Raw genomic sequence first — 23,189 nt, forward strand, 5'->3', positions numbered from 1 at the left:
AAAAATAAGCACAAGAACATTCCTTTCCTAATTTGTTCTTCCTTTGTTTTTCATCTTACAGCTAGCAGCTACATCATCCCATGGGAAAACCCTTCCCATGTCTATAAGTCTCTCTTAGTTAAAGCATGTATCAGCTTTTCGGTTTTTCTAAAAATATTTAAAAGACTACTTAATTTGATTTCCACTAATTTATTCCAGCAGTAAAGTTACATGTCCTGTGCTACCTGTGCAATCTGTAGTACTTTTCGAAGGCTTATTTATTCTAATTGGGATGTACTAATTTCAGGCAGAGGTAAATTCTCAGAATAGTGCACAATACTCCCATTTTCCGATGACTGAGAAACTAAATTTTAAAATTCAAGTGAGAGAGTTTATAGGCTAGTTTTCTGTTCTAAAAGGGGAGCTGGGGTCCAAATCCAGAGAACCCTGTCTCCTCAGGGACCAAGACAGCTAATAAGTAGGAGTCCCACCCACCTCTGGCTTTAGATTGGCAGAACATGGCAGAGTGACCCACAAGCTGAGGCTAAAGGTTGGCTCCTCCAGCTGGCTTGGAGTTGAAAAGGGGAATAGGGAAAGATTGAGCAATGTTTCAAACCAAATGAAGTGGAATTGTGAAATTTAAGATCATGCTCTCAGAGTTTGCTAAATTTTTTTGGTATTATCTCTTCTTTATTGTTCCCTTACATGAAAGTCAAATAGTTTGTGAATTAAAACAGCTAATTACAGCAGATGCTTTTGGAAAGTGTTCCCCCACCAGAAAGGAAATAGAAAAAGCCGTGAATTTCAAAAGAGAGCTTGTCCACTGATATAGTCAGTCAGTCAGGAGCCCAACAGGAAACAGAATTCACTTTAGGGGTTCAAGTGAAGTGTGGGGAAGTTAAGGCACAAGGAATGGAGAAGCAATGGGAACACAAATCTACCACCTCTAGGGCCCAAGGAGTCAAAAAGAGTTGTTACACTAACCCAGGTGGGGGCCAGAGCTGTGGCTAGGCCACCATGAAAACCAGCGTCTTACGGGGGCCACAGCTTCTGCCCAGGAGGCAGTGCCTAAGGCAGAGAGGGAACATGGCAGAACTACCCCACCTGTCCCTTCTTCCGTTTTCTAGGTCAGCGAGGAAGCATGGGTAGTGCAGTCTGCAAGGCTCAGCAAGGCTTGGCCTCTGCAGGCAGAGTGAGGCAGGGAGGCAGGGGCCAAGCTAGGATCTGGGGGGGGAGTGGAGGAGAGCAGGTGCGGAGTAACCAGCCCACCATCACCCCCAGGAGCATGGCAGGAGAAGGTACTCAAGCAATGGTAGAAAATAATTGACCTGCCAGCTCTTTATCTGGGGACCATTTAATGGTTCAGCACATGTGTGAAATGACATCTGGTTGACTTTCTTTTTCAGCCAGTCCTAGGCCAAGGCGTCTTTCAAATATCCAAGTCGTTTTTACCGAATATTTAAAGGCTCATTAAAAAAATGTTAATTGACCAATTAGGATGGTTTTAAAACCCTGAAACAGAAGGAAACTCAGCTTTTGTTAGAAAATTATTAAATGAGATACCAGAAATTACCGTGGCTGTGTGAACTGGGCTAAAATTAGGCCAGAAGTTTAAGATTATTTATATCCAGTTGTTTTTTAATCACACCTGCCTCATGGCCCCCTCCTCGCTGTCTTTGCTGGTGGGGAGCCGTGCATCTCCTTCCTAGATAGCCCTGTTCCTCAGCCTTCCTCGGCCATCGCCTCTGAGAACAGGCAAAACTATGATAATACCGATTATCTCCTCCAACATCCTGAGCTCAACTTTTCATTTGATAAAAATTTAATCAGCTCTTAGGAGAGAACTATTCCTTGTTGAAGGGGAAAGGTCTTTTTAGCTATAATTATTCTAAACATTAATGTGGCAGTGTGACAACAGATTTTTAAGTAGTCCCAGTAGGGGCCATAGTCAGGAAAAAGCATGGATACAAATGCCTCTTACAAGATATAGTTTTGGAATAGCTAGTAACAGACTGAAAAGAGCTAACAAATTGAATTCTATCCATCTGGGGATTGAAACTGTACTATCTAAAGATAAACTGCCCTTCACATATTCGGACCCCTTCTATCATAATTTATAACAATCTGGGAAAAGTGACATTTCCCCCCTGTTCAGTCACTGGAGCACATTTCCAGGAAATCCAAATAGATAAGAGTTTGTATTCAAAGGTAGGATCCTTTTCAAGTAGTCGATTTTGATAGGTTTCTCAATATAATTGCAATGAATCAAATGTTCAATGAGGAAATGAAGAAAATTTCATAGGCAGAGGGAAAGTTCCCTCAAATGTGTTCTCATTTCTTTCTTATTCTTCCAACAGTTTACAAATTCTCTTTCCCTCTCTACATACAAATATGTACCTTTAGGTAATCTTTCTTTAGATTTTGCACCCCCAGTTGTCAGAATATGGTGAAAATCTACTCTTCGGCATTTTTAGAAATGCACACATGTGTATTCATTTGTTAACTCTGCATCTGGCAACTGTTAAGGAAGTATTTGTTGAGTGAGTGCGTCAATTTCTCCTCCAAATACGCTTGCATGTGGGGTACCCCCAGCTTCTAGACCTCGCTGATTGACCTCCCATGTGCACTGATGTGATACGCTACCATCTACTCCTTACAGCAGCCATAATTCCCTGTAGTTACAGCCTTGGGAGACAACTTGGAGGAGCGGAAAGCATGAGATCATCTGGATTCCAGTTCCAGTTCTACCACCCAAGCCATTTAATGCGAGGTCTGTTTCCCTTTCTGAAGAATGGATAATATTAGCTCCTAGAGTAGCTGTGAGGATTAACTAATATTGTGCATTTAGAGTCCAACAGAAGGGTATGAGAGGGGTTCAACAGCTAGTAGCTTCCTCCTTGCCTTTTAGACATGTCTGTGCGATGATGGTCTGTTTTAACTGGCGGCCCCGCAGGGGGCCATCACTCTTTATGGCACGCAGCTCAGCAGCGACACCCGAAGTTACCAGTTCACTGTCTTTCCTCCCCAGAAGACTGAACTCCCCAAGAACAGAAACTGGATTTGTCTGATTTGTCACTGTATCCTCAGTGCCTTGCATAGCAGGTGCTTAATACATATGTACTGAACGTATCTTGGTGTTACAGAATCACAGGACTCAAGAGCTGGTGAGAATCTTAGTGATTACCTTGTCTTACCTCTCATTTTAAATGTGGGAAAACTGAGATCTAGGGAAGTAAGGGACTTATCAGAAGTTGTTTGCCTAGAGCATGTTAATGCAACCCTCAGTGCTCCTTTGGCTAAAACACACTTCTTGATGATGATGAAGAAAATGATATTGAGAATTGCAGGGGGTATTGCAGAAGCTCATGTCTCTTCTGGGGGCTGCAGGAAAGCCCACTCTGTCCTCCTCTGCCTTTCACAGGTCTATCTTGGAATAAAAATCAACTCTGCTCATGGTTGTCAGATATGTCAAGAACCTCATTTAAGTTATTCCACTATCTTCTTGTTTCACAGGTGAATGCCAAAGTCATCAAAACGTCTTAATACCACTCCCCAGGCAGGGCGGGTGAAGGGGTTGGGGTGGGGTGGGATGGAGAAGTGGGAGCAGGTGATGGGAGAGGACGCTTTTAAGCCTTTTTCAGGTTTGCTTTGCGTGTGGTGCTCAGTCAAGATAGGAAACATTGCCCGTCAGTCCTCTGTAATTACTTGATTTGGCATATGGCAATTATTATTAATTTAAATATAGTAACTTGTAGCTGGTGTTTCAATTTTTAACAGTTTCTACATAGTGCAGATAGAAATGGACTGTGAAGCAAATAGTGTAGATTATTCGTTAGAGAAGTGAACCCTCCTAACCCTGGTTAGAAGCTGGTCGTATGACATCCAGCTGTGTCCTTGACACCTCTCTTGTTCCATTTGAGGGATCTGACAATGGGCCTTGGGAAAGGATGCCCCTTTGTGTAATATACATCAGCATGTGTGCAGGTGTTTCCCCTTATGAATCAGAAGCAGATGTCTGGTTAGACAGAATGTATGGCAGGTTGATACGTCTGGCCCCAACTAACAGGAAGACTATGGCCCATAAATTGTATTAATAAAATACCGTCACTGTAATTTTGACAGAGCCATGAGACCAACACCTTTGTCCTTCAGCACTGAAGGAGGCTAAATCCCACAGAGGGCTTGGAATGGGCTCAAAATTTAGGATTGTTTGTTGAACCTACACAATGCCATCAATATATTTTATGAAACAAATTTTAGGAGACAAAGGACAAAGAGACTCTACCCCCAAGTGTTCTTATTTGTAAATTTGTAAAATGTGAGTAGTAGAATTCATGAAACAAACATTTTACGTCTCTGCTATGTGTCAAACACCTAAAAGGCTCAGAAGAATGAATCTTCAAGGCAAGATCAAAGTCTGTTCAGGGACTCTGATGACAGGGACAGTTTCAAACAAATATATATAACATATATATATATAGTCAAACAAATATAAATAAACAAATATATCAAACACAAAGTGCTTATAGAAAGCATGGGAAAGGAACATTTAGAACATGCTGAACATTTAGCTCCATGATGTAGGGAGTTAATTTAAAAAGAAACAAAAAACAAAAACTTTTCCAACAAATGGTGAATCTATACTAACAAAATTTTAACTATAATATCATGAACTGTCCATAAACTACTGCAATTCTTTTTAGAACATGAATGATACTCAAAATTGGTATAGAATTTCCACTCTTTTCATGTTATTTGGGATTGTTTCCTATGATTTTTTAGTCCCCAACTTCCCTCCCCTAAACATTTTATTTTGTAATTTGGGCAAAACGCTGCCTAATTTAAAACTTTACTTTATTCAAGTTTACATTTATAAATAGCACAAATAATCTGCACATTTCTTTTTAGTAAAAAAATTGAGGATAGTTCCAGAATCACTTTACAATCTGATATTATCTGTAGCGTTTAAAATTTGGCTCCAAATAACTACTGTAATCCTGATAACTACTCTGTTCGAGCATAGTTATAAAAGTGAAGGTAAATTATACAAACTACCATGAAAAGAAAATGATGGCAAAGGAGCAGGCGATGCCTCGAATGCTACAGATCTATTCTGTGCGCAGCCACGCTCATGACAACAAAATAATACAAATTTATGAAAGGAAATAGAGGGGGAAAGCTGAGTGTGTTTGATTTAAAGTAATTCTGTTATCTATCATTTGAGGGGGAAAAATTGCGCTGATTTTAAAACAATACTTTCGTTACAGATGTTTCCAGACCCCTTCCCTGATCCAAGGAAACAAAATACCATTCAGCAACAAGCCCAGATTTAGAGATGGGGCTTGTTCCAATATAAACATTTCTTCACTAGACCTTCTCTATGAAAATGCATAGTCAATTTTTCCATATACAGTGGGAAAGACAAAGCTTTTTAGCTTAAAAGGCATTCTCCCCCCCAGTGCAGAGCCCCTGGAATGAATAGCCTGGGGACACCATGGTTCACTATTGATGTCAAGATGAATGCCAACTTGGCCATCAGGATTATAGACCAAATTATGTCAGAATGTACACATGCCACAAACAAAAGACTCAGCACTGTTTTGGCTTTCAGCATTTGGTACAATCATTTATTCATTCTGTCTTTTTGTTTCATGTACCACTGTTCACCTGCGACCCAGTTTAGGATATGGCAGGAAGCAGGCATTTAAGAGTACATGAAGGATGCATAAACTTTTTTTTTTTTTTTTAAGCACTTCAAACTGAAGGCACTTGGCTGGGCAATTTGGGGATCAGAAGATGAATCACAGCCACTGCTGGCCTCCAGGGTTTCATGGGGGCATATGTATCTTACCATAAGTTAGGGCAGAACGTACTAAGAATCACAATGTAAGAGGAGAGGTACAGAGAGATGCTGAGAGCGTGAAGAAGGAGAGATTACTTTTAACATGGGAGTGGGGGGACGTACATCAAGAATGGTTCTTCAGAGGAGGTGACTATTGTGTAGAGTTGGGTTTTGTTTTGTTCTGAAGGAGGAAAGCTAAAGCTGAAAGGCTGGAAAGCATAGGGCATTTTTTAATCATTCCCCATAAGATGCAGAGGCTCAAACTTCTGTGCCTTCTATTGTTTTACTGCTCAAAGCAGACATCTTTCATTCCTGGTAATCTACCTCAATGAAGGTACCAGATGGACCTACTATTTGTCTACTTTCTGGGACCTTCTTTGGAAAGATTAGCTAAATATCACAATTAAACTCAAGTGGCATCTTCAGCAACCTTCTTGCTTATACTATATTCCCACAGAGATACTTCTCTCTCTCTCTCTAAACATCGTAGATAATATTGGAGGCATCCCCAAAGTAAGTGTTAAGTACGCCTAAAAGCCTCAATAATTCTTAGTGCTCACCAGAACTCCAAGAGTGACTCTCATGTGGCTTTAAACTTAGGAAGCTTGGATTTGACAATAATTTCCAAGTTATAATTTATGCATAGGGAGAATGTCATTAAACGATAAAAAGAGAATATTTTTATTTTATCGTTTTTCATTTTATCTAATGAAATTTGCCCAAAGTGAAATGAGCAGAAGAATGGTGGTAGAAACACTTGGTTTTCTGGCCCTCTGAGTAGTTATAAGATTGATTTAATTTACTTAGAACCCATCAAGAATTAAAGCAAGAACCTGGCACACTTGTTTTTCAATACTCTATTGTCAGTAGCCCAGTCTCTGAGCAGCTGAAATGGAGCAGAAAACTATCCTCATTTAAGGCCTCAACTACTATTTCAGTTTTTTTTTTTCCTTTTTGAAGTCTGTAAATTTCTTAAGACGATTTGAACTATGCTTGAAAGAAATCTATGCTGACTCATGAACTTGTGGAGAAAGCAAATTTTCTAGTTGAATATGAGCTTATGTTAGCAGATTTTAAAAAAAGGGAGAGAGATTGTAATCAAAGGAAAATCAAAACACAGTTTAGATCATCTGAGATGAAGATATAATGTCTGAAAACTAAAAAAAGTGTCCCACACTTGTTAGTTTTCAAAATAATTAAAATGGAAGAGCAGATGAAAAGATGTTCTACAGAAAAAAAACCCCACCAAAATGCTTATTTCCACTGAACATTTTGATATATTACACGTCCAAAAACACAGGAAAAATGTGCTTCATCGGCCAAAATAATCACAAATACTCTTTGAGATTAGGAAGAATCCAGCCCTTTAATAAAACCAAGAGATTTTAAACACCCTACAAAGAACATTATACTTCCCCCATAAAGATAATTACTCTAACCTTACAAAGATGTTTGTATCACCTTAAATACAATATTACTCTCACCATACTGATGATCCTCCTCACATCAAATACCAGGGGAGAGGACAGGGAATGACGGTGCCTGCTATTTGGAAAATGGACCATTGAGTGGGCAGCAGTTAAGAGCTGTCCTGCCTCCCACAGACCTTCCTATTTTGCTGACCACCAGGTGCTGCTCCAACCCCCTGAAATACTGGTTATTAGAGTCAGGGCATATCAGAGCAGATACTACTCATGGGATAGTCCCTGGATTTCACCAACTGCAGTTCTGCTGGGCATTGGCAGATTTTCTTTGAGAAAAGGTATTAATTAAATGAAGAGGCTGAAACTCTGAACTGTTCCAAAGCAGGCTGGGGAGGTCCCAGCGGGGTATGACTGCCTGAGTAGACCACTTTGGTGCTCTCCCACATTTCATTTTCCTCATTAATTTCTCATGTTACTATTGTTTTGTTTCATGACAGGGGAATTTCTTAAAGTCATGTGGAAACCTGAATGACGATCGCATTGCGGGGGGGATGGCAGACACGATGTGGTCTGGGAATTTTTTAAAAAATTAACTCTTCAATTGTTTTGAAACAAAAGGGTCATTGTTCATTTTTGAAATAGATCTTTTTTTTCCTTTCTTCCGTTTAAGATCCAGAATGTGTTGTTTATTTTTTATGACCATCAGAAAACTCTAGCCAGAAATTCTGAAATCTTCTTGCACTTGAAAGCCTTCTTTCTAAGTACAGGTGCTAACAGCATAATTGAAGGGGTCAATAGCCATATGCGGCCAATGCAAAAATCTCTGAAATGAAAGAAAAGGTATGAATGATATGGTTATAAATTAAATTCAAAATTGGGATAAGTATCATGATCAAAAGGCTAAGAGAACTTCTAATATTTTAGTACTTAAATTACTCAGGACTAAGGCATACGTGGTGGCATAAGACATAATAAGAAAGTAAACACGGATATGCTTTAGTCTGATCCAGCTCGTTTCATGTCCCAGTGCACAAGTCAACCAGGTGTTCCTCATCACTCTTCTTTGTCCTGGTGATGGCACCCATGCTGTGGTACAGAGCAAGAGGACTGCTCTAAGAGCCGGGGAACTTGGTTCTGGCCCGAGTTCTAGAAACCTGCTGTGGGACCTTGAGGAAGTGACTAAACTTTTGGCTCCAGTTTCCTTCTCTTTCAGTGACATTGGTGGCACAATGATTCCTAGGCTCTTCCCATCTCAACAGTCTATAATTGTATAAAATTTCCTGTGGTCTCAATAAGGTTACATGCTATGAGACTTTGGAAAAATCACTTGACATCTACATGTTTTCATAAATTAGATCAGTGATGCCTGGTCTGCCTGGTTTGTAACACAGTTGCAAGGAATAAAGATAGAAATATGCAGGAATACACCTTGTAAACCATGGAAGCTTTGTAAGTATTAACATTGTTTTTCAAATGAGTTAGTAGTCATTGGAAATTCCAGTATTTGGCACTTGTGAATAACGTTTGTCCAATATCAATAGATTTTTTTTTAAGTTTATTTTTCTTAGTAATCTCTACACCCAATGTGAGGCCCGAACTCATGACCCCAAGATCAAGAGTCTCATGCTCCTCTGACTGAGCCAGCCAGGTGCCCCTAATATCAATAGCTTTTTAAAAGTGGAACTCTTCAAGCTATGGGAGGAGAGCTATAGAGAGCTTTCCTAACTCCTTGGAAGATCAGTTCTCCCTCGGTGTTCTGCATATATGTCATAAACAAAATAAAACAAGCTGAAGTTTGCCTTCATGACACTGTGAAATTCTTAAGGTGTCACTATTTTTAGTCAAGTGAGAAAGTAAAGATAAAGTACAGTTTTTAATAGTGATTTTCTCCCTTTTCATAAACATAACATTCACGTGGAAGCACTTTGGCCCTTGGAGATAAAGGACTGGCGATGGGTCCGATACTGCGCGCAGGGAGGGAAGAGTAAGACTAAGTAAGAACCATCTTTTTTAGCTCAGAATGTAGGTTAGAAACTAGTTTGGAAGAAGATGATGTTTATGGAGATGGAATAATTGGATTAAAAAAAAAAAAGCAACCAAGCAAACATGTGACCATTCCTGTGAGGATCAAAAGATACCAGTTAGCTGGTCTACTCACTACCACCCTATCCTCTTTCCAAAACTCCTTTGTTTGTTGTCCTCGGTACCCCCAGGTAATAACCGAGACAAAAGTGGAATTTCCTTATTTCCTAGGAAAGGGCCAAAAATATCATCAGACAAGGAACAGGAAGCATAAAAATAACTCTCAGAGGAGTACCAATTGTTTAGAGATTTCGAGCTCCCGTTCGGCGCTGCTGGAGAGGAGCTCAGCGCATCAGGGGCTCTGCGAAAGCAGCAGCCTGTCCTGGCCCCGAGGCAGGTGTGTGCACACCGGACAACTGCCTAGGAGACAGGGATTGGAACAAGATTTAGGGTAGCATTTCGGAGAACTGTCATGGTTTGGAATATCAACATGGGAGCTCCCAGTCAAATGATTCTCAAACGTGTTACGGTAGAGCTCTCCTTTTTTGTCCCCAGTGAAATATCATGTGGAATTCATCTATAAAACAGATAAAAAAAGAAGATGCTCTGGCTGAAGGAAGCAAAGCCCCAACTTCCTGCTGCTCAGCCACCCTCACCCCAAATTATACCCAAGGCATTTCGGTAAAGCCTCAGCTTGAAAGTCACTGATTTAGTAGGCTTTATGTCAAAAAGTCTCCAAAGAGATTTTCTTGCCATGATGTAATTAATACATTTCTACAAACATCAGCAGCACCTCTGACTTCTCCCTCACCCTTGCTCTCCAAACACACAGCAAGTCCTCTTGAGAGAATCTCTGCAACGACCCCGGCATCTGTTCTGTCCTTTCCAGACTACAGCCACCATTCCAATCCAGGCCCTTCTTACTCTCTTCTGGATAATTACCAACACATGACATAGATGACTCTGATTCCAGGCTCTCTGGGGCCTCCTGTCCAAAGTATATCCAATAGCTTGTTTCCAGATTAATGTTGACCCGGAAGCACAACTCTCACGGGGTTTCTTTTCTACTCTGAAATCTTCAATGGCTCCCTGTTGTCTAGTCCCACCAGCTGAGACTATGTCTTTCTAGAAGAAAACCCACGTCTTTTGTCCTTACTCATCCTGTCCCCTCACCTTGAATTTCCCCCAATTTTAAGATTGAACTCAAATACCAGCTCTCCCATGAAGTCACCTTGGAGCTTCCCACCAGGAATGAGTCTTTCTTCTATATCCTCAAAGACTTTGTGTGACACATCAGTTGTGCTGTATTACACTGCTGGTGTACTTGTTTCCTCTCTTCGACTGTGTTTCATTTATCTTTGTAGCATACGTGGCACTCCCTGAAGAAGCAGGAACTTTTTAAAAAATAAGAGAGTGAAGATATTGATGCTGATCAATCAAATGTCCCTGGATACCTAAGGGATATAGGATGGCAAGATAGAGCCTGGCATACTATTTCCGTATTTCATTAAAATTAATTCTGACACACTCATAAGAAATGTACAGCTAAAATGAAATATAAAATTTTTGTGTTTGTTTATGCTTTGGGCTGAAGATAGTACAAAGTGGTAACACTGATTATCTTATTTTATCAGAGGCTCTCTTTTGCAGTTATTAATTAACTTGTCCCATTAAAAATGAGTTATTGCTTAACACACTGCCCCTGGTAGGTGTTATGGACTCAATTATGTCTCCCACCAAGTCCTGTTTTGAAGCTCTAATGCCCAATGTGACTCTATGTAGAGACAGGGCCCATAAGGAGGTAATAAAGGTTAACTAAGATCGTTTAAGGGTAAGGCCTGCCAGGCTGGTGTCTTTATACAAGAGGAAGAGACACTAAAGAGCTCTCTCCCTCTCGGCACATGCACAGAATAAAGGGCAGGTGAAGACCCAGAGAGAAGATGGCCATTTGTGAGCTAGGAAGAGAGGATTCACCATAAACTGACTCTGATGGCCCCTTGATCTTGGACTTCTAGCCTCCAGAACTGTGAGAAAATAAATTTCTATTATGTAAGCCTCCCGTGCAAATACCACCTCCGTGGTATTTTGTTACCGCAGCCCTAGCAAACTGATACAATAGGCAACCTATTTCAAAACACGAAGCCAGAGGAATAGGAGAAATAGTAGATGTTCTTGAGCATGAAAATTTGGGGGCCACTACTGTCGTACATTCCCTTCTCCCACGGTAACAGTGTACTTCCTCTGACTACTAGTACAGCTCCTCTCCTAGTCCACGAGGGCAGAGACCTGGGTCTGTTCCAGATGGACCCATCAGTGGCTTGATGGTGCTCCTCAGCATTTGGCTCTTAATCCTTTTGTGCTGAATGAATAACTCCCTTTTTCCAGACAAGTTGTTCGCTAGAAAAGGAGTTAATAGCTTATGTTTCTTTTAGGTCTGATTTGAATCCTTTCTGTTGCTAAACTCCCTGTTAATATTGCCATTTATAAAGAAAAATTTTAAAGGGTGAACTGTTTCTAAACCTTCACTTGGTTTTCCTATGATTGACATACTTCGTCTAATCATTTCCTCCAAGGTCCTGCTTTTACCACATTTCGGTTTCTTGCCTTATCCTTTTATCGAGTTCTTTTCAGTCGTCGATCCGCAAGGTAAACTCAGGATCCCACTGAAATGATTAGTGCTTCGCATAGCTGGAGAAACATGAAAACATACACATTCCGAAATTATGTCAATTTTTATTCCTGTTATGTCCAAAGAAGAGCCTCTCATTGTTACTGAGGTGATGATGTTGGTTTACTCTCTAACTAAAAAAAAAAAAAAAAAAAAAAGCCAAAATATAAACATACCAGTAATTTAAATATTCTTTATAGACTTGTCAACTACTAAGACCTCTCTGGCATTCCTGGATGATACTGGGGACCCTTCTTAGTTGAGCTACTGTCAGGCTCTCTGAGATTTAGAAACCGATATTAAAGGGTCGTTATAGGACAAAGATGACGAGCTTGGAGTCAGATTCTAAACTGTGATCTTGAATAAGTTACCCAACTTCTATGTGACTCAGTTTCCTTGTCTGTAAAATGGCACTAATGGTAGTGCCTTCCTCATTATGTTATGAGGAATAAATGAATTAATAATACACATAAAATGCCTAAAACAATGCCTAGGACACAGCAAGTGCTGATCAAATGCTTAGGAGTTAAAGCTAAAAGGATCTTTGAAACCAGTCAGCTGGCTGTCTTGAAGGGGTTCCAAGCTGTTATAAAACAGCCCCCCTCAGGGCTGAGGCGGCATCAAGGAGATTTGGAGTCTGCCAGGAGGATGCAGATGCCTCCTCTGATGCAGGAGAGGCACAGAGCCTGACTCAAGAGCACTTCCCTGCAGATCTCAATCCCTGTAGAGGAGGACCAGCTTGAGCGTTAAGCCTTGGCAATTTTCATTTCGTGGAACTAGCTCTTCTATATCTCTGAACATTATCTTTCTAGCCTAGGACAAAGGCCACACTTCTCACTCCCTGAAGACACACTATCCTGAATTAGAAAGCTTCCCTTATTAGCAAGGGGAACATTACAATTCCACTATTTCCTGAAGAGTCTGAGCAACACCCTATTTTCAAGCAGATGCCACAAGTGAATTCTTCCCCTTCCTCCCCTCCATTTCCCTCAAGGACAAAGAGTCTCCAGGGTCCTGTTTCTAGGGTAGGCGTGCCCGGAAGTAGGGGGAAGTAGGCAACCTCCCCTATCAGTTCATAAAAACGCCTTCCTGAGCACCTATGCTGTGTGGGCCATGGTTTCAGCTTCTCCACATTTCCTGAAGCAGCCGTTTGCTTTGAACTTGTTTTTTATTCTATAGGGCAGCATTTCAGGCCAAGGGCTACCTGTGTGGGCCTGTGAGCCCTCTCCCGAGCCTCACACAGCCCTGATCTGGGTTTCTATTTTAGGCCTCCCTCTAATTACATGAAAAAACCTTCCCTTTTCTGGATTCCCCATTTCCTCTAAGTCCATTAAAATTCAAGCCCAGCTGCCTTTGAGAGGCTCACATATCTCCTACTCTACCGTGCATATGAACAAGCTGGGGGTCTGGTGAAAATACGGGTTCTGATTCTGCGGTGTGACTCCAAGGCCAGCCTCTGTGGTGCAGATGCTTCCTCCCTTGGGCCGCGCTTTGGGTTCTGGTGATTTAGACACCTGTTCCCCATAGCCAGCAACAATCAGGGCATTCACACGCCAGGGTCCCTCACACAGGGACGATTCTGACTTCCAGGAAGGTCCTCCAAAATATTTGCTTCCAAAGGTCGCGTTTTGCCCCGTCTAGAGCAGGTTATCAAGTCAGGCTTCCTCTTTACCTTCTCACGAAGTCTCTGTTCATAGCTGTACTGTGCACACAGCAATGCAGCGACTTCAGCTGATGTTTATAATGAATCAATAATCCATCGCCGACTTTCCCTTCCTTTTGCACTGAGTGAAAATACATTCTCCTCTCTGGACCTGGTCACGTGTCCCTTAACTGTTGAGATGCGAGGACATAGGCCTCCCCTCAGTAGTTCTCCCTGCCCCTCATGTCTTCCAGTGTCATCCTTCCTGTGCTCTGTGTAGAGCTTCAGTTTAGGGTCATCCCACACGGTCTGGATAGGGCAGGTGGCAGTCTGCAGGAACCTAGGTGTGGGGGACCACTGGCACTCGTCGGACCGTGGTATGTAACCTTGGAAAGGCTCATAACTGTGGCCGGGCCGGTGCTCTGTCCTGTGGCCACCCTCAGACCCACACCTGCAGTTGTTAGGAAGCAGGGAAAAGACCCACCAAAGCCCCCAGATCAGGACCCTGTGTTTCCCTGAAGCTCTAGGCTCCTCAGGCTTGGGGTTCTAACTAGGACAGCAACTGTGACTCTGCGTGATTCTGCTCCTTAAACAGAAAGCTTCCTTTCAACAAGCATAAATTTTGACCTATTTATGAGATGATTATAGAACTTTGTTGCTAGAAATAACCTTGTTTTTGTTTGCTTATTTTGTTTTATTCTTTTTGAAACCCTAGAAATTGAGGACCCAGGAGGTGAAGGGGCTTGCCCAGATCCCTTTACCTGGGAAAGGTGAAGTGATCTGGTTGTTAGTAGCATGGCCAAGAACCAGAGTAGTTGGTTCCAGACTCACATTCCAGGGCTTGTCCCACTGCACTGAATTCCATGGGACTCCCCTATAGACCATTCATCTTAAGGATAACTAGAGACCATAAAGAGTAAAGTGAATAATAGTATATTAGAAGCAAACATCTTTCTCTTAAAGATATATATATATATATATTATTGCAACAGTGTGAAAGAGTATAAGGCTGGAAGTCAGAAGACAGAGTGCCTGTCACTGCTGCTAATGAATGAGCTTTGTATCCTCAACCGCCTCCTACCCCGAGACTCAGTTTCCTTGTCTACAAAATGAGAGGGTTGGATCTCCAAGCTCTCTATCTAGATTTAACGTTCTGTGATCCCTTTGATTTTACGGTTCGCACTGCAAGGTGTAATAGAGTTATACGCCCAATAATAACCACCCACTGGCTCTGCATTCGCACAGGCCTCCTTTATGCTGAATTCTGTGCTGCAATAGGGGCTTCGGGGCTTATCTCTTATAGATGGAATTTCAGGGTGTCTCCTGGCGTTGATCATGACATACCAAAATTCCAAGGGAACAATACAGAACGAGGCAATTATTCATGCACCGCAAACACTGACTCATCTCCAGGCATTCAGACTCTCTTCCGTCTCCCAGTAACGTGCATTTAGCACCTCACCTGTGACCAGGGAATTGACAGAATCACAGATGACAGAATCACTCTGCTGCTCCTGGGACTCATGACATATCAGCAGGAAGAGAGGTTACCTTTAGGGCACTCTCAGCTTGTCAAATTGTGTCACTCTTCCTCAAGGGGGAAACACAGCCTGTGTGGCCTTGAAGCTTGAAAGGCATCGTGGAATAACTCTACTGTGGAAGAAGAGTCCAGCCACAATTTTAAGCCTGGGATCCCGAATGTGGGCTCTGGCTCTTGCTGTCATGCTAGACGGTTCCACAATCCTAGGATCCCACAGTATGAGGCTCACTAGACATTTCTTTTGCCTTCTGCTGGTGTCTCTATTACACATTCCTTTGGGCCGACATTTGGCTTTACAGAGCTGTCGTGCAGTAGGACACGTTGCAATTCACTGTGTAAACAGACAACATCACTCCATGTACCAGTCACCTCTGAGGCCAGTTTTAGTGAAGACATCTCTGATCTCTAGACTCCCTAGTTTCCTTTAGAGTAATCATGCCACTTCAACGAATGGAGGACATGATTTCAAAATAAACACAAATGCATAAAGTCTACACTGCACGAAAGGGTCCTTTTAGCTGTAGTATACAGCATGGATTACTGGTCTGGTCTGCAAGAGACTTGTGCTCATGCAGCTGTTGGTGGTATGGGATCTCTCCAACTCATCAGTTCTCATGGAGCCATAAATGTAGGTATTCCACTCCACTTAGGTAAACACTATATCTTTAGCTTCTTCCAAAACACAACGCACAAACTAAGAAACTCCTGGATGTGAAAAGAAGGTTAAATTGCATATTCCTCAAAGTATGTCTGACCACCCCCTCTCCTCTTTTTTAAAAACAGAATTTATTTCTTTATGTATTTTTTTCTTTATGCAGGGGATTTGGGCTTGAATATGGACATTTTCCCCCTACCATTCAGCCTCAGAATGCTGTTTTCCCCAAGTTTCTCATGATAAAAAGACTCAGATTCAGAGCCAGCTGCTGGCAGCTGAATTTCATTAAGACTTTGATGGGAAACTTAAGTTGGAATTACAAACATCTGTGGCTAAGCTTCCCTTTAGTAAACCATTTCCCAGAATTTAACTTTACCACATTAGGAGCAAAAAAGAAAACAGTTGAAAAAAGAATGCTTCTCTCTGGCAAATACGGGAGTAGATATTTAAATATCCTTCTCTGTGGTCACTACATCTCAATGAACCAGCAGATTTACTGGTTCCAGAAAACAAGTAAGTGTTTGGAAATGCCAACTTCTGGAACTCAGTAATGTACTGGTAGTCTGATTTTAATGATTTCTAATCTATCAGATGTCTCAAAATTATGTCTGGCCATCATTATATTTATATGGTTACTTTGAGCAAGGAAAAACCCAAAAGGAGAGGAGTGTTTTTTGGCATTACATATTTCAAAAAACCATGACAAGTCAGATTCGAGAATTTAATTGTGAAGGAAAAAAAAAGTCCTTGTCATATCAATGATGTTGGGGTTTTTGTTTAGCTTTTTGGGGCTTTAGAAAAACTCATTCATTTCTCTTTACTGCTCAGATCATCCTATCGTTGATGAAAGGCTATGTTTAAAGAATCGTTGGGGATACAATAATTACAAAAGTTCAACGACAGTCTCCTCCAATGTTGGATAACCAGCACATTTGTAAGGAAAAGTTGGAAGTAATCAAATTTAGATAAAGAAGTAAAAATTTAGATAAAAATAAACTGATAAAACAAATCTTAACTTGCAGATAGATAAAAACAGTGGAAGAAAAGCGGAGAGGAGGTAGAAGAGACAGGGAACTGAAGGCAGACTTTGTGAGGCAGCTTATATCTATTACTTCACAACAGTCTTGCAGGGCAAATACATTTCTATTCATTCGACAATCAAACAAACTGAGCTTCTGAAGGATGGACTAATTTGTTCAAAGTCAAACAGCTAGAAAGTAATGGAGCTGAATTCATAGCACATCTGTCTGGCTAGATGCCCACATTGCACCTTTGATGAAAGGTGAATTTCAAGTGTTGTTAAGCAGAGACTGCAAATAAACAACCCTTGGGCTGAACGGGGCCATCAGATGTACATCCCACAGGGTAGTAAAAAAAAATTGAGTCAGCAATTTTACCTAAGAATCCAGATTCTGTTTTCTCTTGAAAACAAACAAACAAAAAACCAAAAAACAGAAGACCTGGCAACACAGAGGTGGCTGTCTCTCTGGATGAGACAACCCTTCTCCTGTCACTTTGGCCTTAAGCACTCCCAGGGTGTATTCCTTTCACTGCCCAGTAATGTTTTGTTTGGCCTTTATAAGAATCCAAGTTTTAATTTTATTCCCAAACCATACGATTAGCATTTCCACTTCTGGGTATATACCCCAAAGAATGGAAAGCAGAAACTCAAAACAAGTATATGTATACCAATGGATACAGCAACATTATTCACAGAAGCTAGCAGGTAGAAGCAACCCAGATGTCCATCAACAGATAAATGGGTAAGCAAAGTGTGATATATACATACAATAGAATATTATTCAGCCTTAAAAAGTAATGAAATTTGAACACATACTACAACACAGATGAACCTTAAAGACATTATGGTAAGTGAAATAAGCCAGGCACAAAAGAACAAATATTGTAGGTTCCACCTACATGAAGTATCTATTATCGTAATATTCATAGAAACGGAAAGTGGAATGATGGTTGCCAGCCTCTGGGGAAGGGGGTAATGGGGAATTATTGTTTAATGGGTATTGAGTTTCAGTTTGGGAAGATGAAAAAGTTTTGGAGATGGATGGTGGTGAAGGTTGCATAACAATGTGAATATACCTAATGCCACTTAAAAATGGTTAAAAGGAAAATTTTATGTTACGTATATTTTACCACAATAAAAAAAAAGTTATGGTTAAATCCAAGAACTCTGGAACTACAGCAAATGGAATTCTTTATTTTCCAGTAATTTTATAAAAATTCTGTGAGATAGACCATATATTCCTGTAGGTGGTGCTGTTCTGGATTCTTTCCCTATTAATCTAAATCAGGAGCTTCTAATGTAGATTATAGCATCATGAAGAGGAAACACACTAGAATACACGTATAAAAGGAAAATGGGATGCAAGAAAACTCTAGAGTTAAAAAAAAATCTATCAGGGAGACCCAGTGATTTGCTAGAAAAAGAGAATGGAATTTGGAAACCTTGGGCAAGGTACTTAACCATCTCAAAACCTTCATTTGGTCATCTATAAAATGGGCATAAATTTCACTATTGAGTATTACAAAAGATGATACATGTAGTTACATGGGACATAGTAGAAGGAAGTGTTATTTTTTGTCTTTCCTATACGAGTAGTTTAAAAAGTAGCTATCTGACGGGTCCAGAAAAGTAAGTTATCTCAATTCTTTGGTAATCCTAAAATGTTATGCAATTTACACTACTCATCAAGCAAGCATTGCACAAATAGTCTTTGAGTGGCATTTTATATATCTTTATTTTAAGAAATTCCCGCAACTTTGACTGAAATTGTATCAACAGATAGTTTTAGTTACCCAACCACTTTTTCCTAGATACTCTTGCACAACTGAATTACTTTTATAAACTCCTTCCTAGCTGTGCCACTTTTTTGTGCCAAATGCTCTGTGCCTCAGTTTCCATGTTTACAAAATAAGACAGTAACTATACGAGTCCCGCTGAGTTGTTAGGAGGGTTTTTAAAAAAACATAACTCGCAGAGAATGCTTAGACTAGGGTATGGCACGTGGTAAACACTCAGTGAGTGTGTGCCACAAGCCATGCTATTATTATTATTACTATTGCCACTACTATATTTAGTCCTTCTAAAATAATGTTTCCCAGGAAACTTCTTTGGTATTTTGTGAGTAGGTGATTGTGTCTGGCTCAAGAGTAATCTTTTTCCACATTACCCCCATGGTCCGTAGCTTCTAGCCACTCTCACAGAATATTAATTCATTCTGCTTTATAGAGTGGCTGTGTACTTATTTTTCATTCTAAGATTGCCTCCTCCCTGAGGGTAGGGATGTGACTCTGCCTTCCTTCTGTCCCTCCTGGTGCCTACTTATTGCTCTGTACAGGGTATGGCTCCAAACCTGCTTGCTGGATGATATTGAGTGAAGGAAATAATGACTGCGCATGGGGCTTCACATTACCTAAATGCACTGTTGAGCAGCAGTATAGAATGATGGCCCAGGCCAGTGACTTAATGTGATTCAACGGGGCCATTTTCTTTTTTCTTTTTTTTAAAGATTTTATTTATTTATTCATGAGAGAGAGAGAGAGAGAGAGAGAGAAGCAGAGGGAGAAGCAGGCTCCCAAGGAGCAGGGAGCCCGATGCGGGACTCGATCCCAGGACCCTGGGATCATGACCTGAGCCGAAGGCAGATGCTTAACCATCTGAGCCACCCAGGCGCCCAATGGGACCATTTTCAAAGTAAGGGCCCAAGATAAGGAAAAGGAATGAAGATAGTGAAAGAGATCTAAGCTGCCTTTTAATAAACATACTGCAATCCTTCAGTGGCAAGGCACCCGCTATATTGGAGCACAGGATCATGTATCAGCAATAAAAAAAAGTCTAGAGGAAAAGTTACTCAGAATCAATCCAGTTCATAGTGCCTTTTTTAAAGCCAGCAAATAAGTGTGTCCAGGGTGGGGTACCTTTGCACATGTGGTTCATGGGCCATTGATTTTCTCTGAGGGCAGCTAACAACAACAACAGCAAAGCCCAGTCAGGTTACCAGGAGGTAAATTCCCGTTTTCCTCTCTGAGAGGTTTGCTCAATATTGTCACTTATTTCTCTTAATTTCTCAATTATCTCCCAAAAGGCAGTCACAGCACCGTCGGCCCCCCACCTCCCATTCTGCCCCTCCAGCGGAGCCCCCCAACTCTGCTGAGTCTCTGTGCAGGGCTTCTTCCCAGCCACACAGTGGCAAACTCTAACCTAGTGTTCTTGACCTTATATAATGCCTGCTTCTTTTTGACAGACAAGACTGTCCTTCCTGCCAAGGACATTCTGATACCCTCTCCTTGGAGACTGTCCCTGTCTCCATTCCTGTACCCCCTCCAGTTCTTTCGCATATCCATATTGGTTAAGAGGACTTTTGCCTAATTTTACTTGCTAGAGTGTGTGTGATAAAAATCAAGGCTTTCTTTTCTTAAATGTAAAATATTAGAAGAGTGAATATACTTTTTTGAAAGTACCCAGTCTCTACTTTGCCCACCCCCACCTACTGAGAATCATTGCTTTCACCATAAACTCAGCAATAATGGACTCAGGAAATTGCTTGTAAAAAAACAGAAGGGAAAATCCTACCCCTTAGCGCAGAGTTACTGGTGGGTGCTACCTTTTCAAACTCTTTGCATCCTGGGGGACGTTTGGGCTTGTTTGAGAAGGAAAGGAGGGACCCTTCTTGGTCAGCCAGTGCTCCTCATCCTTTTATTCAGTGTGCATTTAATGTCTTTGATCCCCTAACTCACACTGAGCAGTGCAGTGTGTGGGAGACTGGGGTCTGTGTTCAGAGCTGAGGACCCAGGGGTAGGGAGGGCACAAACCTTGCTGTCGAGGAGCTTGGGAGAGCCTTTGGAGGGCCATCAGCCAAGCACCTCCTACTGCTCCATGCTTGCCTTAGTATTTTTCTTCCTTCACTTTGAAGGAAACTTAAGGAAAAACCATTCATATAAATCCAAGTCAAATAAAATGAACGTATTTTTAAAATGTCGCTCCAGCCACATCTCGAACCTCCCACGAATAATGTGTCATATGAGTCCATGGTCTCGTTCTCTCTGTCTATAGATGTAAATACAATCTCCTGAACCAATTCAGTAGAGTGTCTCTACAAAGTTATTACATTTCCAGAATGTATTTGGTTTATGGTCTCCTTACTGGCTATAAAGAGCATGGGAATCTAAATGCTGGGGCACTGGGATCGCCATGGGACCACAGGCTAACTAGAGGTATTATGTGAAACTATGCAGTGGGAACATAATTACTCCAATCCCACCCTTTCTACATCATATACTTTGACCCTTCTGGAATGACTAATAGCTTCTTTCTGTTTTCCTAAACCAAAAGCCTCAACTGGCATTCTGAACCTATTAGACTCTGACAGTATTACAAATTTAACTCACTATACGATATTCTTCCTGGTTGGAAAGATACAGACAAACAGAGATATAGCAATATTAAGTAAAATAGCACCATAAAAATAACATTCTGAGAAATATTCCCAAATAAGGGTTTCTTTTAATCCAATCATCTGCATATTTTATACTGATAGTAAGATTCAGAATGTATAAAGCATTTATGCTATACCAAGTACTGTGTTAAGCATTCTTTCTGTGTATTTTATCTAATTTCATCATGGTAACTGTAGGAAGTATGAAGTAGGCGTCAATACTTTCTCTAAGCCTCAGTTTCTTTCTCTGTAATTTGGGCATCTGTGATTTGCCTCAGGTAAGGAGCAGGAAAGTTGAAATTTGAACTTGGGACCATCAGAGTGCAAAGCCTGCCATTTAAAATACTCTGCTGTGCTGCCTTCCAATTATTTCACTGAGCATATGAGTATATAAGAAATCACTTAGGGTCTCAGCAATAAATTTAAGGTTCCCTGAAAATCAAATAATTATTTTCTTACTTTTTGTGGGATGAGCGTTACAAAAAGTTATGTGTGCCCATATCTCCAAAATCGGCAGATAAAAATACAGAATGCCTAGGTAAATTTGAATTTCAGATAAATAATAAATAATTTTTTTACTATAAATACATCCCATGCAATATTTGAGACATAAGCAAAAAAATCTATTTGTTGCTATCTGAAATTCAAACTTAATTAGATGTCTTGTATTTTATCTTAATAAAAGGGCAACCCTACCGTTAGGCATTTCACTCTGAGATTTTCTGTGCTTAGAGCAACAGGTGGAAATAATGCTTCCTCGGGGAGGGGGGTTAATTCCTAGCCTGTGGAGAAGCAATGCCTTCCCATTGGTGTCTCTCCTGGCCTGGCTTCTCTCCACGCCTGGGGAGTACGAAGCTGAGCAGAAGCCTGCCGCCCTCTTTCACACAGAGGTTACTTTTTGCACCACAGTGGGAGGTTGGTATGCTCTGGTCCTACCCACCCTCCCTCTTTTTTTGGGGGGTGTGGGTGGGGCTCACTCCTGGAGAAGGACCATCTTCATGCACCTTATTTTGGTAGTGATAATTAAGAACTACCGTTCTACTAACAATTAGCAGGATTAATAGCAATAATCCAGACTTCAGTTCTGTTAGAAGTGGTGTCAATCCACATAACTGCTTTGGTTCTGTAGTTGCTAGAACCATAGCTACAGCGTGTGTGTGTGTGTGTGTGTGTGTGTGTGTGTGTGTGTGTGTGTGTGTGTGATGTTAGGTCCATTGCTCCTTCCTTTCCCACGAACTTAGGTGACTTCATTTTCCTCCTACTTAGCATCTCCCACGTACTGGACATGCCGTTGTGCGTCCTGGCTCAGGGGACTCTTAAATCACTTATTCTGGATTCATCCTCCTTTACCCAATTACTACATTTTGGTTGTGCTTTCAACATAAAAGCTATTGTAAGGTATTCAAACAGCAGCTCTTTGCATAACCATATCATCAATAGCATATCCTGATCATTTTAACTTTTGGGATGGGGCTTGATTTTCATCACAATTTCTTGCTTCGGGAATATGATGGCTCCCGTCTATTTCAAGTATCTGCTCTGCAGCTTCCCAACAGATTCTGTAGTATCCCATCACCCTCAGCCACTGGCTCACTCTCCCCTGTTGCAGAGAACCTTCTGTTTGATTTATGACAAAAGGATTGGTCCCGCAGTATTGTTTCCATTGTCCCAACATCACAGATGAGCAGGAAGCCAGGGACAGGGCACACGCATTAGGAGCCGTGGCTTGGCAAAAATGACTCTCTTGGGACATGCAAGTGGCAGAAAGTCACAGAAGGGCCACTGCAGGCCCAGGTGAGAGTCTAAGCAGCCTCACTCGGAGTACACAGGACACATGCACTTCTGCTAGTTTGAACAGTGACATGTTCCAAAGCCTCAACCCTCAACTCACGACGTCGCAGTCCAACTTAACAAAGTTAAAACTCTTCAATCCAAGTTTCTGAACGGACCTGGTGCAGGTGAAA

General features: G+C 41.2%; 1 protein-coding gene and 1 long non-coding RNA gene across 2 annotated transcripts in view; both read right to left on the bottom strand.

Annotated features, from left to right (window-relative positions):
• The window catches only part of LAMA4 (laminin subunit alpha 4), a 147,553-nt gene that overhangs the window by 123,489 nt on the left and 875 nt on the right, over positions 1-23,189 (bottom strand). The gene's annotated exons all lie outside the window — the stretch shown is intronic.
• LOC141372977 (uncharacterized) lies at positions 7,171-10,738 on the bottom strand. The gene is made up of 2 exons (XR_012378536.1): positions 10,499-10,738; positions 7,171-8,068 (listed from the first exon to the last, which is right to left on the bottom strand). It is a non-coding gene; the product is annotated as an uncharacterized lncRNA (long non-coding RNA).

Source organism: Callorhinus ursinus, unplaced genomic scaffold, assembly GCF_003265705.2.
Source record: "Callorhinus ursinus isolate GAN/ISIS: 27379988/994484 unplaced genomic scaffold, GSC_fseal_2.0 scaffold6, whole genome shotgun sequence".
NCBI lineage: Eukaryota > Metazoa > Chordata > Mammalia > Carnivora > Otariidae > Callorhinus > Callorhinus ursinus.